At 35.4% G+C, this 19829-nt stretch overlaps 1 long non-coding RNA gene across 1 annotated transcript; it reads left to right on the top strand.

Annotated features, from left to right (window-relative positions):
• Positions 1-333: 333 nt before the first annotated feature.
• Positions 334-19385, top strand: LOC144341256 (uncharacterized). The gene is made up of 4 exons (XR_013418138.1): positions 334-389; positions 2935-2998; positions 18398-18579; positions 19171-19385. It is a non-coding gene; the product is annotated as an uncharacterized LOC144341256 (long non-coding RNA).
• Positions 19386-19829: the final 444 nt, after the last annotated feature.

The raw sequence follows: 19829 nt of genomic DNA, 5'->3' as shown, positions 1-19829 counted from the left end.
AATAAAAATTTTTACTTGGTTTTACCTATGTTTTAAAGATCTAAGCAGATAATTTTTTCAAAGTTTATCCACATTTTCTGAATCTTCTTATAAAAGAAAAATACCTTATGCCTGCATAAATGAAAGGAGACTAAGATTATTGACTTATTAATTTAGCAAATACATCGCGAGCCCCTATCCTCCAGTAGGCATTGTGCTAAATACTAAGGATATAGTTGATAAGATACATAATCCTTTACCTCATCAGGCTCTGCTCCTAGTGGGGAGACAAAAGGAAAGCAGAAAAAGATGACAACACAACGGGCTGAAATGACCATAATACAGGTATGTGCCAGGTACTGAGACAGGATGAAGGTTTCACGAATGTATTTGAAACCAAGACTTGATAGGTGAATAACGATCAGCCCTGATGGAGATTTGGACTCTGGCCATGAAGTGTTTGGAACTGTCTTGGGATACAGAAGTGGTTTTGTACAATTCCTGACTCTGCAAGCTTGTGTTTTAGTTAGGGGATGCAAGCTAGAATGTGTAAAATATCCATTAATAATACAAGACATCTTATGAGTAACTGCTAAATTGTGTGGAACAGCAGAAAAGTACAATAGCAATTGAGAGTTGAAGCGAATGAACAGAGTGTGGGGGGGAGTCATCGGGAAGGAGGGATGGAAGTTGAACGTTTAAAATAATCAGAACCTGGCTAAATGGGGAAGAGGGGGTGTTGAGGGGACTGAGTATTTTTGGTGACCAACTGAAGCAGGGATAGTGTCCACAAGCTCTTGACTCCTAAAGAGACTGGCCTCGATAAAATCAGTGTTAAAAATAGTGGGAAAGGTCTATTGGTAGCTTTGGGCAAAAATGTAGATAGTTTTGAGAAGAGTGGGAGAAATAAGAAAACATTTATCTGGGCTGGGGGCGTGGCTCACACCTGTAATGTCAGCACTTTGGGGTCCGAGGTGGTTGGATCACTTGAGGTCAGGAGTTAGAGACGAACCTGGCCAACATGGCAAAACCCCCTCTCTACTAAAATTACAAAAATTAGCTGGGTATAGTGGTACGCACCTGTAGTCCTAGCTACTCGGGAAGCTGAGGCAGGAGAATTGCTTGAACCCAGGAGGCGGAGGTTGCGGTGAGCGGAGATCATGTCACTGCACTCCAGCCCGGGTGACAGAGCAAGACTCCATCATCTCAAAAAAAAAATATATATATATATATATTTATTTATATACTATATATATATATATCTTATACTGATAATAGGTGGTTTGTGAGGAGCATAACATAATCTTAGGTGAATAAGTGAAAAAAGACCAAATGCATTAAATAAATCATTGCTGTAGACAATTTTTACAAATTCTATTAATGTAATTTGATCCCCAAATAATTGATATTCATGCCACACTGAAGAGGCTGCACAGTACTTTAAAAATGAATTGATATCTTCAAGTAAATAATTCCAGTTTATCATTTAATAAGGGTACCTACCTTACTGTGTATCTGACACTGTGAATAAAAGCATCTATGACTCATCATCACCTCCCTAGCTTTCAGTCTAATAGAGGAGGCAAGGAGTAAATCAAATTATCACACAATGACCCCCACATTTAACAACTAGATAAGAATTCCAAATCAGAAGCAATCACCAGGAGAGTTCATCATAAATGATGCTGGCTTAGGAGTAGAAGACATTAAGGAAGGTTTTATTCTGATTAAATGGGATTTAAAGGGAGCTGAAAAATAAATAAATGTTGCTGAGGCAAAAAGCAGGTACGTTTTGTGGACTGAGTAGGGAAGAAGCATCCAGGCTGAAGAAGTAGCATATACAAATCCCTGGAGGGAGAACAGAATATTCTAGCTTGTGAATTTATTTGAAATGTGAAAGATACATTTGGAGTAGTCATTAATGGTCTCAAATTCCTACTGTTGAAGTAAAATTGCAGCTTCACAGACAAGGACACATGGTTTTCTTTATTATTCAGATGTAAAATCTGTACATCTGGCACAAGCAATGTAAGTAGGTAAGGTATAAATAATTTGAAAATGCTAGACCATTTTAAAAATTGTTATGTTTCTCTGCCTGAAAATAGCACTCCTTTTTTCTTTCTACCCGGAGACAAAAGAAAGATCAGTTATACATCTAAGTCTTGGGTTGAAATAGATTGGGTCTTAAAATTAAACACACATAGTTAGGATTATTTGATCTAGATCAAATAACCACTCCTATGTTGATTAATGTAGCTCTTAAGTAAAATTCATCTCCTTTTCCTTCCTCTGTTCCATTTATTTGCTTTTTTGGTAAAGTTGCTTATTTTTGAATATGATTTAAATACTGTTTTTAGCAATCATGAAAATAAATGTTAAAATTGTTTTTGATTAAAGACTTACATTTTGTTCTGCTTCTCATAAACTTATGAGATCAAAATTTTTAATCTTCTATCTTGAACCTAGATAGCTGTTTTAAGCAATACGGAAAGGAAATATTTACGAATACAAACTTTGAGAAAGGCACAGTGCCAGGCACCACTGTGGGGAATATCACCCCACTTTCATCAAGTTGCTCATAGTCTAGATGGGAAGCCTAAACTTAAATTACATGTATAATTATATATCCCATAGAGATGAACAATATGTATGAAATAAAAATGAATTGAGAAAAACTTATTTGGAGAAGAGAATGGTCTGTAGTGTTCTGTATGAGAGCTTCATGGATAAGAAAGCACTAGAGTTGGATCTTGAAATAGATTAGATTAGATTGGGATACAAGAGACCTATTAAATTAGTAGATGGGGTGTTTATCCATGTCTATTAAATGTCAGAGTTCATATCTCCATCTAGTATGCTATATTTTCTACCTAATGGCATTTTTTAATATCATGATCAGTTTTGATAGAATTCTTCTATTATAAACACAATGTGTTTTTATTGTCTGTTTTTCAGGAATTTTACTTTAACAGAAGATAGTAGTGAGGGCTTGAACACTAAGGAATTAATGAGAGATCAGGTAACCATCAGTTAATAGACATTCAATGCTCTTTTAGCTTGGTTATTTTCATTCTTTCAAGTCTCATTTTCATGAGATAATTTCTTCCAAGGGGCATTAAGATTTGACTTTTGTAATCAGGTCATGATGTGGCTTGCTTGCTTATATGAGAGAATTTTAGTGCAAAGTGAATTAAATTCATAGAAGAGCGCTCTGTTGCTTGAACTTATGAAAAGTTTAGCTTTTAATTTGAACAAGTATATTTTACAAGAGACAATGGTGGTTTTAGACTATGCTGATTATTTACACATTTGAGTAAAAGTGAGTAGATTATAGTTTTTCCAAATTTGTGGCCATTTTGAGAAGACAGCAATGTATATGTAGTCTAGTTTCATAGAGAATTCTCAGAAGAAATAGTGAAAGATAAATTGATATAGAAAATGCAATTAAGGCCTAATTATATGCATACTTAATGGATAGGTGAAGGCATTAAGGAAAGAGAGAGGGAGAAACAGAGAGCGATCATGTGCATTTCAAGTGTAAACTGGTTATTGTTTGAGGGATTTGTGAAAGGATATTTGGAAATCAATGTTTTATCACATGAATATGAGAAAGGACGCCAACAGAAATATAATACTTCACAAAATTATTTTTGCACATGGTGATAATCATCAGTAAAATAAGATTTACTTTTCATCCAATAAAACATTAGAATAGTGTATCCTACAAAGATGCTATTTTCTTCATTACATAACAAATTCTGTGAATTTTCTCAAAGTATCTCTCCCAAAAAAAGGTGAGGTTTTAAGATTAGATAAGTAATATAAAACAAGGAAGAAAAGAAAAAAATGAGAACTAATTACATAAAAATTAAATCATCAGTTTTCACACTCTAATATTGTTGGGCTTCAAATGGAATGCCATGAATGATTAAACACATGAACAAAAATGCTATTGTGGTCATTTCTCAATATTCACAAAAAGAAAATTATAATAATCAAAATTTAATCTATGCTTAATACTAGAATATTATTAGTACTTAGATTTTGAATATGATTCTGAACATGTTGAATGTTTTAAGAAAGTACTTTATCCCAAATGATGACAAAACTATTCATGACAGAATAATCTGAGATTATCGGAAGTTTCCTAATTTGTTCTCGTGTGTTAATTGTTATTCAATTAATTTGTTAACCTGAGACTGAACATTAACTTCATATCTACTTTATAATAATGTTTAAAAATATATAATAACAGAAATTGAACACATGTTTACTAGACACTAGGAACTATTTTAAACCTAGGCATTACTTTAATTCTTACACTATTCTTACAACATACAACATGTCTATTGTAGTTAGTATAATCAATAATTTCATAAATAAGGAACATAAAGCTTAAGAATTTAATACCTTTGAGGCAATTAAGATGGTAAGTCATTGAGCTAGAGTTTGAACCCAGATCCCCCTGATTACAAATAAAAAAATTTAACGATCAGGTTATACGGCCATCCATAGAAAGGACCACAAATACCCTACTCAGTAACTACAGAGGTTCCAGTAACTGGGTTACAGAACTTCAGAGAACCACTTACTAACTGAGCTAGTCATTTATTCTCTCTAAACTTCCTGCTAATTATCTGTAATGCAGCATTCATGTTAGTACTTACAACCTCTTAGGTCTCAAGTAGTAATTTAATAATGTAATGCACAGAGGTAGTTTAATAGTTTAATTTCGATTATGCATGACCCTAAGTAAGTGAGCATTAAAATAGCTTTTATTATTATTCTTAGATTCATATACCTATGTTTATAAAACTGGGTACCTTAGATTTGTGTGGCATAGCAGAGCTTTCAAAATGTTTTCACGCATAAAATATTCATACATATGTTATTTAACATTTTATGTCATGTTTAATTAAGATAGGCTTAACATCCGCGATTGTAAGGCTTAAGAATGACATATAATATTCCGGTGCTGCAACTCAACTAGCTTTTGGGGGAAAAAAACACAGAATACACTTTTTTTTTTAGGTTTGAGATTCAGTTCTGAAGAGTTTGCTGCTTTACATTCTGAACTTACTTGAAATATGGCTTTCTTTCTACGATTCTGTGGAATTGGCAACCTCTGTTTTTATTCTAACAATGTAATACATTTCTAAATTAATATTATATACATTTTTCCCCCAGCAAAAACTGCTCCCAATAAGAATGAATACACATCTCCCATACTTTGCCTACACTTTTACTTATCTCATTTGAGGAACGTATCTATTTTAAGAAAAACAAGAAATATAACCTGATTGTGTTTCTTGGGGTCAGAATCCTGTTCTTTGAGTATCCTCTGATCACAGTAAGCTTTTGATGAATTTTGCTAAAATTGTTGAACATAATTTGAGTAGCTACAAGCTTGGGGATTAACTATATAAAATTATATCCACGCCATCAAGTGACTTGCAATTTTATTGGTTAGAATTCTCTTTTAAACAGCTTTTTTTTTTTTTTTTTTTTTTTTTTTTTTTTTTTTTTTTTACCAAGACTTTGATAAATGTAATGAATCTTTTTAGAAAATGTAGAGAAATGCAGATTATTATAACAAATGCCAAGGTACTCATCTTGATTTTCTTAATTGTCTTCATTGTCAAAAAATTATTGCTTCCATGAATCTGTGCATGTCTGTCTAATTCAAGTTTCTATATGTTTCCTAAAATTTATGTATTTCTACTCAATGTATAATATTAAATTGTGGATTTTATTCTTTACCTAAAGAGTGTTATACTGTACCTATTTTTTTTTCTATTTTATTTTTAAGATTAGCCATGTAATGGACATAGATCTATTTCACTTTAATTGTCGAATAGTATTACAAGATTTTAAAATATTGTATTTTGTTTATTCCCCTGGTAATGGGAACAAAATGAACAATAATAAACAATGTTTAACAGTATATTCTTGTACAGACGTCCTTGTTGACATAAGTAGTAATAGTTCTAACAAATATACTTTTGAGTGAAATTGCTGGATTTAAGGGTGTATGTGTTTTCAACTACTTTGGTGTCAGACTCCTTTTGCTCACATTCCATATTTATAGTCAGAAAATCCAAACTGCTGTACCTGTGAAAAATGTCTAGGCATGACTCTTTTTATCACTTCTACTTGTCACTGTGGTCTGAACATCCTCTTGATAAGTTACTGCACCAGCAAACTAACTGTCCTCTTTGCACCCACCCTTCCTCCTATAGACCATCTGCCACACAGCAGCCCAAGGGATACTTCTAGAACTTAATTCGGATCCTACTACTTTTCTGCCTCAAGCCCCATAAGGGCCACTAATTCATCCAGAGTAAAAGACAAAGATGTTATAATAATTTACAGCCCACAGCCACAACTCAAGATTGCTTTGTTTACTTGTTTTCCTTTTTCTTCTTCTCTAGACGGTAGATGGAGACTTTCCCTCCAACTTCATCCCCATTTCTGACAATGGGAATCATGATTACTTCCTCTCTTCCTGACAGTGTGTTATTTTGTGGTTCTTATTTAATGTGGGTTTGGTTTCCCATGGGGTTCCCAGCCCCAGATGGCAGGCACTGACTTTGACTTTCCTCCTTCTGCCCAGCAGAGCAACAAACCTCAAAGCCCGGTTTACTTAGATTAGCAGATACTCAGGGAGAAAAACAGTTAAATGCTCCTGTGATCTTTATTTTGCTGGGTTTCCACTCTCTTTTATATTACAGCTGGTTATTCCCACCAATCTTGTCAACACTTGGCCTCTTAAGGAGTTTTAATTTTTTAAGATCACCCTTGGTCACTAAACTTACTATTTAAAGACAAAAACAAACAAATAAAAACCATCATGAACATATTCTTTATCAATAAATGAATATAATAGTCCCAATAATTTTAAACACCATAAACCATTTGCTTCTCCAGAAAATCAAGGGCTCTAGTCTCCGAGAGGGAGAGTGAATCTATTCCGGTTGAACACAATCAAATACTGAATTATGATTATTTTAATTGTCATTGTAGTAGTTCCTAGACCTTCAGAAGCTTGTCAGAAATGAAAATGTTATGTGGTTATTACATTATTTAGTGTTTTGCATGAATAAATGTTTTCAGTTTCCCCTATTTGGACAATCTAAATAGTCTAGAACAATTGTAGAATGTGCTTGAATTTCTGATAGCCTAGAGAGACAGGACAGAGCATCAAAATGACATGTATGATGGCAACATAAATTAATAAAGACACAAATAAGTATCTACTTTAGATAGCTTTCCTTTTCTATTTTTATTTAATTGGAAAGATATGAAAACAAAAATTTAAAAATCTTCCATAAATTTCTCACTAAAAAAAAAGTACACGCAACAAGAAAAGTGGTGTTATTTCTTTTCTGATCTTCCAATTCTAATACCAAAAGAAAACAGTTGCTAATAACATGATACATGTTTCTGGATTTCTTTATGCATGTTTACATATACTTTTTATAAAACTTAGATCATATTACATAAACTATCCTGCACACTGCTTTTTTTTCCACCTTACGGGGTTATTATAGTAAATGCATACATTTAGTTAATTTTTCAAATTATGAATAGCACAGCAATACTAGAATAAGTATTAGACGTATGTGGAATTAGAATAAGATGTATGTCAGCACAAAAATAATTAATACCCACAGATGGAATTACAACTTAAAAACTGCTTTATAAATTATTTTCAGTTAATATGATTTTTGTTTTATTCTCAGAAATATTTACTATGGAAAATGCAGATGTCATCTTTTTTTCAATTAGTAATATAAGGGCTATATGTATATACTCATGTTTGCTTATAATATCATTTGGATAATTTAGTATTATGAATATACCTCCACTTACTTTAGTCCCTATAGTCAATTTTTTTCATTTCCTATCATAATTTAGTAATACACATTTACATAAAAGATTTCCACATATCTTGACATATAAAACTACAGTATGTGAAAATGATCATTGTAAAGTTTTTCTATAATGTATTAATTGGTCATAGCAAAATCATTCCTACTTCTTTGCCTCATAAAATGATTAGAAGTGACAGTTTAGACCTGCAGCATCCAATATGGTGGCCAGGAGCCACTTGTGGTATTTGGGAATGTGAAATGCTGCAAGTTCGAACTGAATAGTGTTATAAGAGTAAAATACACATTGAATTTCAATGACTTAGTATGAAGGAAAGGAATATAAAATATCTCATTAATCATGTCAAATTGATTTTATTTGAAATGAAAATATTTTTGAACACTAGGCAAATAAAATATATTTTAAAAAATTATCTTCATCTTTAATTTAATTGGATTTATTTTTGAAATGTTGCTACTAGAAAATTGACGACTGCATTTGTGGCCCCGTTATATTACTTTTGGACAGTGCTAGTACAATTTTTAAAATTAATATACCTCTTGTCTTTGAGACATAAAAATGCAAAGTCAACAAAGAAGGGTATAACTCATTGAAGCAATTTACTGACCTAGATGTGGCCAAGAACTTTTCCAAGGACCCATGGAACCTACTGCAGATTCCAGAATCAGGAAAGTGAAAACTTGCACAGCTGATGGCACACACTTCTATATTCTTTCATTTTGTTCCCTATGTGATCCTTAAGAACCAGCTAGTTGAACAGATATACAGGGGCTATGCAACTGAAAATTTCTGCACTTCGCTTGTATGCAAAAAGGATGAATGACAAGTAAGAAAACTTAAGTATTTAAGTATTCACTGAAAACCAAAACTGCTTCTGGGTCATGCATAGATTGAATCCAGTTTTCTGGATTCAAAGATTGTCTTAGACTGTTTGGGGTGCTATAACAAAATTCCTTAGACTGGGTAATTTCCAAAAAAATAGACATTTATTATTCACAGTTCTGGAGGCTGGGAAGTCCAAGATCAAATCACCAGCAGATTTAGTGTTTGGTGAGAGTCAGTTGCTCTAAACAGCACCTCACATGGCAGAAGGGCAAAAGGTCTCCCTCAAACCTCTTTTATTAGGGCAGAAATCATATTCAGGAGGGAAGAGCCCTCCTGACCTAATCACCTCCTAAACGCTTTGTTTATTAATACTGTCACTTGAGGATTAAGTGTTAATCCATAAATTTTAGGGGACAAGCATTAAAATCACAGCATTCTGTCCCTGGACCCCCAAAGTTAACGTCCTTCTCATTTGCAAAATACATTTACTTCATTCAAATACTCCAAAAGTCTTGTCTTATTCTAGCATCAACTTTAAAGCCTAAGTCCAAAGGTACATCTAAATATCATCTAAATAAGATATGAGTGAAACTTAAGGTTATAATTCATTCTGAAGCAAATTTCTTCCCAGCTGTGAGCTTGGGAAATCAAACAAGTGATATGTTTCCAAAATACAATGGTGAAACACAGACATTCCCATTTCAAAAGTGAGAAATAGTAAGAAAGCAAGAGGTACCTGGTCTCAAGAAAGTCCAAAATCCAACAGGGCAAACAACAGGCCCAGGAGAACTGTAGAGGGAAGGATATTCCCAAGACAAGAGACCAGTAGAGCTACCAGTGTGCAACTCTTGCCTAGGAGAGATGCAGGAGTGTGACTTCCATGTATCAGAGCTGCTGCATGAGCTGTGCCCAGCGAAACCACGGGGCCATGGCTTCCTGGAGCCTTGAGGACTCATTTACCACCCCAGTTTGTTTGGAAGGTTAAGACATCAAGCCAGAGATTATTTTTAAGCTTCAAGTCTCTCTGAAGTATTCTTTGAAACTGAAGTGGAGATAACGATGTGCCTAGAGCTTGTGTACTCTGCATGCCAGCAGAAATAGCACCTTTCAAACACTGTGCCCTCTGGAGGGGCAGCTGGAAGTGCACTTCTACCTGCTGGAGTCACAGGTTGGGTAGATCCTTCAAATCACTCTGCCTCTGAAGACCCTGGAATTCTGGGCCTATGATGGGAAAGGCAGTCCTGCCTCTGAAATGCCTTCAGGGTCATTCTGTGTGTGTGTGTGTGTGTGTGTGTGTGTGTGTGTGTGTGTGTGTGTGTTTATTTTTGCTTTTTGTTTTTTGTTTTTTGAGACAGAGTCTCGCTCTGTAGCCCAGGCTAGAATGCAGTAACAGAATTCACAATCTTGGCTCTCTGCAACCTCCGCCTCCCAGGTTCAAGTGATTCTCGTGCTTCAGCCTCATGAGTAACTGGGACCACAGGCAGGTGCCACCACACCTGGCTAATTTTTTGTATTTTTAGTAGAGACAGGGTCTACCATGTTGGCCAGACTGGTCTTGAACTCCTGGCCTCAAGCGATCTGCCTGCCTCAGCCTCCTAAAGTGCTGGAATTAAAGATGTGAGCCACCGTGCCTGGCCCAGGGTCATTCTTTTTTTTTTTGTCTTGAGGAGCAGCACCTAGACAATACACAAATCTCCTTATTCAAGAGTTGCTTGCAAGGTTTGCTTGGCCACATCCTTGGTGTTCTCTCTGAAACTGTCTTTTTCATACTTTAAACATGGTCAGGCTAAGAATTTTTCAAATCTTAAATACTGCTTCCTTTTGATTATAAATTCCATTTTTAATTTGTTCTCTCTTCTTCCATTTTACTGTAAATAGTCAAGAGAGACCACGCCATACCCTCAACCTCTCAACACCTTGCTTAGATATTTATTCTGCTAAATATCCAATTTCATCACTTGTAAGTTTCTCCTTCTACAAAGCACTAGAACACTAACACAATTCATCCAAGTTCTTTGCCACTTTATAAAGAGGATGGCCTCTCCTTCAGTTTCCAATAACATGTAGCTTAGTTGCAGCTGAAACTTCACCAGAATGGTCTTCACTATCCATATTCCTATCAACATGATCACACGACCACTCAGGCAATCTCTTAAGAAGACTGAGACTTTCTCTATAGCTCTCTTCTGAGCCCTCCACCAAATCGCCCTTAATGGTCCATTCATGATGATGTAGGCTTTTTCTAGTATGTACCTCCAGCCTTTACCAATTAACCAGTTCCTAGGCCACTCCACATTTTAAGGTATTTCTTAGAGCAAATACAGTACCCCCATTTCTTTGCACCAATTTCTGTCTTAGTCCGTTTTGACTGTTACAGCAAAATACCTTCAACTCGGTAATTTATAAACAATAGAAACTTACTGCTCGCAGTTCTGAAGACTGGAAAGTCCAAATCAAAGCACCAGCAGATTCAGACTCTGGTAAGGGTCTGCTTCTCCTAGACGGTGCCTTATAGCTGTGTTCGCACATGACGGAAGGGCAAAAGGTCTCCCTCAAGCCTCTTTTATAAGGACACTACCCCCTTTATGAGGGCAGAGCCTTCATGACCTAATCACCTCCTAAAGGCCCTACCTCTTAATACTGCCACATCAGAGATGAGGCTTCAATTTACAAATTAGGGAAGAAGCAGCACTCTGAACACAGCAAAAATGTTCATAAAAGTGTCACCGGAGTTCCTTATGAATCGAAGAAAGATTTCAAACAAGTTTTGGTTTTCATTATAATATAGCTTACTGTTTCCTCAGTATTGAAAATTAACTATCCAAAGAGTTGATATATAAAATATCTTCAGAAATCAGAGTATTCAGTTAGTTCACTTTGTTTCCAAAGAAATTGAATAACAGGTGTGTCCCATTATTTAGAATATTTTTAAATTTAGCTTTGGACAGAAGAAGGGTGGTTTAAGGAACACTAACAGATCTGATAAGACAGGTGTTTGAATTCATAGCTCTCCTTGGTTAGATGACCTTTTACAAACTGCTTACATTTCTCGATTTCTGCTCTTCAGATAAAAAAGTCAAGTTTGTATTAGAACAGCAAAAATGCTGTGGTTATACTTTAAAGTGTTCTGTAGTACAAAATCTTAAAGAAAGGCAACTAAGAATATAAATTGAAGAGATGGAAGAAGGCTTAGGTAACAGTAGAGTATCCTCATCCAGAGGTCCTCCCAGGGAATTTCCAGGGATTACAAAGGATTCCATTTTGAAAGTTTTCTGTACTGAGCTTATCTAGTGGCAGTATGAGCTCTCAGTATCAAATAAAAATTGAGCCCTGAATGAAGCATTTGCCATTTGTCATTCCTAGCAGTGCTATGTCTTCTAATGCAGTTTATCATTTTAAAATATGACATTCCTGATTAAGTTTTATCATTTTAAATATCAAGAAAAATATTCACCCGTTCACCTCACCCCCTCTTTCCCATTGCTTATTTCAGGTGTCCATGATTGTCCTATAGATACCTAGTGAAGGGGGTAAATTTTAGGTAACAATGCTTGCCGCATGATCAACCTAAGCTGATTGTACCGGAAACAAATGTAACTCAGAGGCTACAACAAAATAAATAGATCAACCAGTGCCATTATGTTCTGATATCACACTAAAATATGAATATAGTCTATCAACTTTCTTCTCTTGAGAATATGAACTCAGAATTAATAACAACATGAACATATTTTAAGTGGGCAATGTACCGGGAAAACTATGATGTAGAGATGAGCCCTGAGGTGGGGTAGAGGATATAGAAGGGTTTTTTAAAAAGTGAATAGATAAGATAAAAATAGAAGGGAAGATCTCATGAGAGAAACATTAAACTAAGCTGTGATCAATTTTATTTGGAGTAACATGTCTTCCATTATATTGAAAACAAAAAGTACCATAAATAAAGTATGCATCACCAATTATGTTGCTCATTAATAATCATACAATTGTAAGATGTGCATATACTTTGGTTTTGGCCCTAATTTTTACTATATATGAATCTGCATTTCTTGTGAAATGGGGACAATAATACAGTTGCTATGGAATTCCATTGGAAATAAAATGAAATAATGTAGGCAAAGAATCTTTTGACTACATTATTTCTAAAATTCTAAATAGAGTTCTAAAAAGACTTTTAGAATATATTAATACTCAGTTCTTAACCAACAATCTTATTAAATACCTTGCTTTTCATTGGAAAACATTTTGGCATTACTCAAATTTGAAAAGGAAGATAAATTCTGAGTCTACAGAATGTGTGTCACAATCTACAGAGATAGACCATGATATTTTAAAGATAGTAAATGTTTAAGGAAATCAGGTCTTAGCTGAAAAAAATTTTACCTCTCTTCTAACATGACAGTTGAAATTCTCTAATTCTCTTAATGAATTTCACCTACAACAAAATAGGTGGCAGTATACTGAGCAGAATAATAATACTGTTCTATGTCACAACTCTCAGTAATGGACTTTCGATTATGTTTAATAAGTAATTTCTTACCAAAAAATCATGTTATAGTAATAGAATATGATAACCAGAAATGTGGCTTATACTACACAAAAAGCTATTTCTCAGATTTAAGCAGTTCCATTGTTCAAAATAAATACACTAATACATGATATAAATCAAGTTTTTTTGATGCTCAAAAATAGTTTTGACTGAAGGAGTGATAATATTCAGCCCTTATTACTGATGTAATTGTAAACCTCCTTGAAACATTCATATGAAGATGATCACAGGAAAATAAGGCATAGTACAAAACTTGAGCTTGGGCAAGGAACATCACAATGTGAGACAGCTAGGGACTTAAAAGTGATGCCACGGTGAATACTCTGGGGAATGAAACACTTCAAATGTTCAAAAATTCAGAAAAGAAATTATGCCTCTTTTGTGAAGAGGCATATGTGAAGCCCTATGTGTCCTTTTTTACATAGCACAAGAGAATTCTAAGGGGATTGGGAATTGGTGCAGAAGGAAAGGAGGAAGGAAATTATTGCATTTTCACCTTCTCCCACTTTATCACTGGGCTAGGGGATGACTCATGTACATCTTCTTGAAATATCCATTGTCATCAATAAAATGAATTTGAAATTTTAAATAAAGCAATATTGAAATTAGAGTCACACTTATTTCCTGTCATTATTTCCAAGATGTTGAATAATCCAGATGAATGGAAGAAAAAAAGGTCAACGAGTTCATCCTTAAATATATTCAGAGAGAAGCTTTCAGGAAACCAGACTCAATTAAAAAAAAAAAAAAAGTAAAGAAACATGAGACTAACATAATACGTACAGGATAACTAAAAACTCATCCAGTTCTCAAAAGGTTCACATATGAGGGGTACTGTTCACCTGCCTGATGGTACATTTCCTTTTTGCTTACTCTACGAGCATGAAATCAACCAAGCAAGACAAATGTGCCTTTTTTATATTGTGTGCTTAATAAGCAGTGATCCGTCCTACTCACTTAAAAAATCTAGTTGAGCAGATTGGATCCCAGTCTTCTAAACGTTAACAAATGGTGATAACACTGGTAGGATTAAGCTCCACTGGATCCATCACATATTTTTGTATATAATACATGTTTCTGGATTTCTTTATGCATGTTTACATGTACTTTTTATAAAACTTATGTCATGTTGCATAAACTATATGGCGTACTTCTTTTTTTTTTTCAACTTACAGGGCTATTAGAGTAAATGCATATATTTAAGTAATTTTTCAAATTATGAATTGTACAGTCATATTAGAATAAGAATTAGATGTATGTGGAGTTAGAAGAAGACATACATCAGCACAAAGAAAAATACCCAAAGATAGAATTACAATTTAAAAACTGCTTTATAAATTATTTTCAGATAATATTATTTTTGTTTTCTTCTCAGAAATATTTACTATGGAAAATGCAGACGGTGCAGGTTGATGCAAGAGTAATTGTGGTTTTTGCATTGCTGAAATTTGCTGTTTGATATTGGAACACATTCTTAAGTAAATGTGGTTATGTTTACATCATTTTAATGTGCATTTCTCGCTTTATGTTTTTCTACTAATGACTTATTACTTATTTCATATTTATTTTAGCCTATGGAAATGATGTTAGACAAAAAGCAAATCTAAGTGATTTTCCCTTTTTTTTTTTTTTTTTTGAGACAGAGTCTTGCTATGTCGCCAGGCTAGAGTGCAGTGGCGTGATCTTGGCTCACTGCAACCTCCAACTCTCTGGTTCAAGCAATTCTCCTGCCTCAGCCTCCTGAGTAGCTGGGACTACAGGTGCCCGCCTCCACGCCCAGCTAATTTTGTATTTTCAGTAGAGACAGGTTTCACCATGTTGGCCAAGATGGTTTCAACCTCCTGACCTCAGGTTCCACCCTCCTCAGCCTCCCGAAGTGCTGGGATTACAGGCGTGAGCCACCGTGCCCAGCCACGATTTTCTTACTCAAGCTCAAAATGGGTCATAAAGCAGCGGAAACAATTCACAACATCAACACATTTAGCCCAGGAACTGCTAAGGAACGTAAACTGTAGTGGTGGGTCAAGAAGTTTTGAAACGGAGGAGAGCTTTGAAAATGAGGAGTGTAGTGGCAGGTCATTGGAAGTTGACAACAACCAGTTGAGAGCAATCGTTGAAGGGCATCCTCTTACAGCTACACAAGGAGTTGCTGAAGTATTCAGCGTCGACCATTCTATGGTCATTCAGCATTTGAAACAAACTGGAAAGGTGAAAAAGCTCCGTAATTGGGTGCCTCATGAGCTGAGAGAAAATCAAAGAAATCATTGTCTTAAAGTGTTGTCTTCTCTTATTCTGTGCAACAACAATTAAGCATTTCTTGATCAGATGTGACATGCGTGGCCGGGCATGGTGGCTTATGCTTGTAATCCCAACACTTTGGGAGGCCAACATGACTGGATCACCTGACGTCAGCAGTTCGAGACCAGCCTGACCAATAGGCGAAATCCCGTCTCTACTAACAATACAAAAATTAGCCTGGTGGGGTGGCTTGCGTCTGTAGTCCCTCCCAGCTACTCAGGAGACTGAGACAGGAGAATTGCTTGAACCCAGGAGGTGGAGGTTGCAGGGAGCCCAGATGAGGCCACTGCACTCCAGCCTGGGTGACAGAACGAGACACTGTCTCAAAAGAGAAAAGGAAAAGAAAAACTAAAAAAAAAAAAAAAAAATTGTGACTTGATGAAAAGTGGATTTTATACAACAACCACAATGATCGGCTCAGTGGTTAGACCAAGAAGAGTCTCCAAAGCACGTCTCAAAGCCAAACTTGCACCAAGAAGAGGTCATAGTCACTGTTTGTTGGTCTGCTGCCAGTCTGATCCACTACAGTTTCTGAATCCCGGTGAAACCACTATATCTGAAAAGTATGCACAACAGATTGATGAAACGCACTGAAAACTGCAATGCCTGCAGCCAGCATTGGTCAACAGGGCTCATCTCTTCTCTATGGCAATGCCCGACCACACGTTCAGTGTACAACCAATGCTTCAAAAGTTGAATGAACTGGGTTACACAGTTTTGCCTCATCTGCCATATTCACATGACCTCTCGCCAACTGACTACCACTTCTTCAGGTATCTCGACAACTGTGAAAAATGCTTCCACAACCAGCAGGATTCAGAACATGTTTTCCAAGAGTTTGTCAAATCCCGAAGCATTATTTTTACGCTACAAGAATCTCACTGGCAAAAATGTGTTGATTGTAATGGTTGCTATTTTGACTAATAAAGACGTGTTTCAGCCTAGTTGTAATGATTTAAAATTCACAGTCCGACCCCAATTACATTTGCCCCAACCTAATAAATTGATGTCATGTATGGAGAGTCCGTAAGGGAAGAATGCTCCTCTGAGGCGCCACAAGTCATTTACATTAGAGCTCAGAGACATCTACTAAATACAATTAATGTTTGACTCTATTTCAAAAGTTTTTTTAAAAATTACAAAACAAAAATATCACAAAATTAAATAAGTATGCAAGGCATACCTGAAGTCATGAAATAATCTCAGGAGAAAGAAAGAGTAAAGGCGACAACAGCATAGGTAATTGAAGGCACTTCTTTTTCCTAAACATGCTTGTCTTCCCATCTTTTAATCATAGTTCTGGCATGTAGCCCAAGCTAAAGCATAATCTTTTCAACAGTTCTCTGCAGCTGTCTGAGTGCTCTAGGTGGATGGTGAAGGGGTTAAAATGTGCTATTCCTGCATATTGACTATTTAAGTTAAAGACACTTGAAAAATAGCAGATGTGAAAAGATCACATTGACCTTGTGCTGTTTCTCAAAAGCAGAACAAGAAATTCCCATGTGAAAGGTGCTCTTCCTGTATTAGAAAGAGGCAACGTCCTTATCCTCAAGGACGGGAAGTCGAAACTGAGAGAATTCTATGCAGACACTGCTGATATAACTCTGAAGTCTCCATATATAATTTAGTTGCTTCTTCACTTTTACTACTCTTTGTCTTACTCACTCTGTATAAGTAATAGATTCTAACTGCTTCTTTAGCTCTTCAGTTTTTTGGGTTTTTTTAATGAGGGCTCCCATGCCATATAAAACTTACATTTTGCTTTTCTCCTGTTAATCTAATTTTTGTAAATTTCATTCTCAGACCCAATCGGAATGCTAAGAGGATAGAGGTAGAGTTGTTCTGACCTCCCAAAAGAGAGACGTGATACTATTGGCTGTTAGGATTCACAGGCCAGTTAAGATTAATACATGTGTGGGTCTCCATATCTTTAAAGTGCATTTATTCCCATTAAAAGAGTAAACATATAGCCATATGGATTATTTAGCACCCTGAATGTTAAAAACAGAAAGACAAAAATTTGTACTTTTAAGGATGGAGAAGTATTACATGGTATGGTTGAAGTAATATTTCTATTCTCCATTAACATGGCAACTTTTTAGGGAAGAGTAACTATTTTTATTTTTTTGGAAAGTCCTTGAAAGAGACTTACAGAGACTGAGGTAAACACTTCAATGTTATGTCTGAGGCTGGCATGAAAACCCTTTTGCACTATGGTCATTTAAAGTAAGACTCTTTCTAAATATTAACCAGAGCCATTTTCCAGATTATTTAACTCTGTTACTAAATGTGCTATGAGAAATGAAACTTCTGACTCTTACACTGCGGTGTTAATGGACTGATTCCTTTTCCTTACAGCATATTGTGGATATTCTGTTCACATGCGTTATGAAGAATAATGATAGCTTTATGCAATATATATTTTTGTAATCTGGGAAAATGTATATTACTTTATATCACATTTGATTTCTCATATAAATTACTGTAGCCCTTTGCAAAACTTTGAAAATCCATCTTTGGAGTTCACTATGTTAGTCATGCCTTTTAGTGTTCTTTATTTGTATTTTGGACAATAATGAAATTACTTAATGTCATTTCGAGTTCATCCCATTACATATACACATGAACTCAGAGCTGGGGTAATTCACTTATATAGTTCAACATCTCCTTTGTTACAGATGGTAAACGTGCAGATTTCTCCCTCCAGGAAAGAAACTATTTCATAAAATAATTGCATATTCTGCTCATTTTTTTCTCTTCACTGATGCTTTTGTATTGTTATTACACCCTGTCAGATTAGTAATTAGCACGCAACCTCCATATGACATAAATGCATTTATCTTGCTTTCTTAAAAGCCCCTTTAGCGACTCAAAGCATATTATAACTCCAGCTGGCCAAAAAGAGATGAAATAAATAATATAACAGGAACAACTGCAAGAGCAAGTGCAGCATCAGGTTGGTGCATTTCTTTTGATCAAAAGGTCAATTTGCAACTGCTCTTTGAAGAGCGTGCTGGTGACAGTGTGCAACCTTTGCAGTATGATTTTTTTCATTACTTTTTAATAAATAATTGAATTAATAGCTTCAGTCACAATCTGAGGGAGGAAATTAGTTGAAGAAGGAAAGAACTCTGTGATAAACCTTCTAAAAAGGAGAAAAATAAAAGGGTTAATCCATAGGCCAACCTTAAGAGGGACTGAAGACCCCCAAAAAAACTGACCAAAGAGTCTATACCAGGTAGAGTCAGTTTGAAATTATGTAGATTAGAAATGGAATGACAGGAACAAATTGCTAATTCATACCCATATACGGAGGAAAATTTAGTCTGCTTGGATATCTTTTCAAAAGGAAAATAATTCAATAACAATAACCGAGGTGAAAGTATTCTGTGAAATTTCTATACTGAATAGAATCGGTTATTTAATTTACAAAGTTCAGTGCAAAATGAAAATGCAAGTTTGCTTATTCAAAGTTATTAAGAATTTTAAATTGTCAAAATAGTGATAGCAGAGCCTTAAACTAGGTTGGGGGAGGGGAATGCAATGAGGATAGGAGCGGATATCGGCGGGGTGGGGGGGTTCTAAGTGAGTCTATACAGGTTGCATGTCTATGAATCTTGCTCCTGCAGGTAGCTCCTGGACTGGCCTTAGGCTGCTTTCAAATTAAACCAGCACTGTAAAGAAGAGAGCAAGTACCCTGAAGCTGAATGAAGGAGCATCTTAATTCCAATCCTGGCTCCACTGCTGACTATAAGTGTGACCCTGGATGAGTTACCTCTCTCAGTCTCAGTCTCCTCATCCACAAAGCAGGGATCACAATAAATGAATAGCACCTTTCAAAGAACCCACCATATAGTGAGTGTTCAATAAATACTGTGTTCACCATCTAACATCATAACACATTGAGTATCCATCAAAGCAGAAAGTAGTTTGCACCTGGACATTTCTGTTTCTTTTGTTTGCTATCCTACTGGTGTTTTACTTAAATTTAGTGTGGTCATATGAAAGAAAATTACTGCCCTTCTGCTATTTAGTTAGCATTTTAATGATTTTTTTAAAAAAAGTATTGCAATAAAATTAATAAAATTTGAGTTGAGTCTTTCCCATTTAACTAATATTATGTAAAAATAACTACCTCCCAGGACTACATTATAAAACAACATACAGTAGCTACCCAGGGGCAGCTATCTGAATTGCTGAGAAAGTTCTACAAAGAAAGTACCTTCCTCTGGACATACCTATTCATATTGCCAGTGTCAGGGATGCTTACCATGGTTATAGCATGATA

This window comes from Macaca mulatta, chromosome 6 (assembly GCF_049350105.2).
Source record: "Macaca mulatta isolate MMU2019108-1 chromosome 6, T2T-MMU8v2.0, whole genome shotgun sequence".
Taxonomy (NCBI): domain Eukaryota; kingdom Metazoa; phylum Chordata; class Mammalia; order Primates; family Cercopithecidae; genus Macaca; species Macaca mulatta.
Note: the sequence above shows the minus strand (reverse complement) of the source record. Positions and strands in the feature narration are given on the sequence as shown.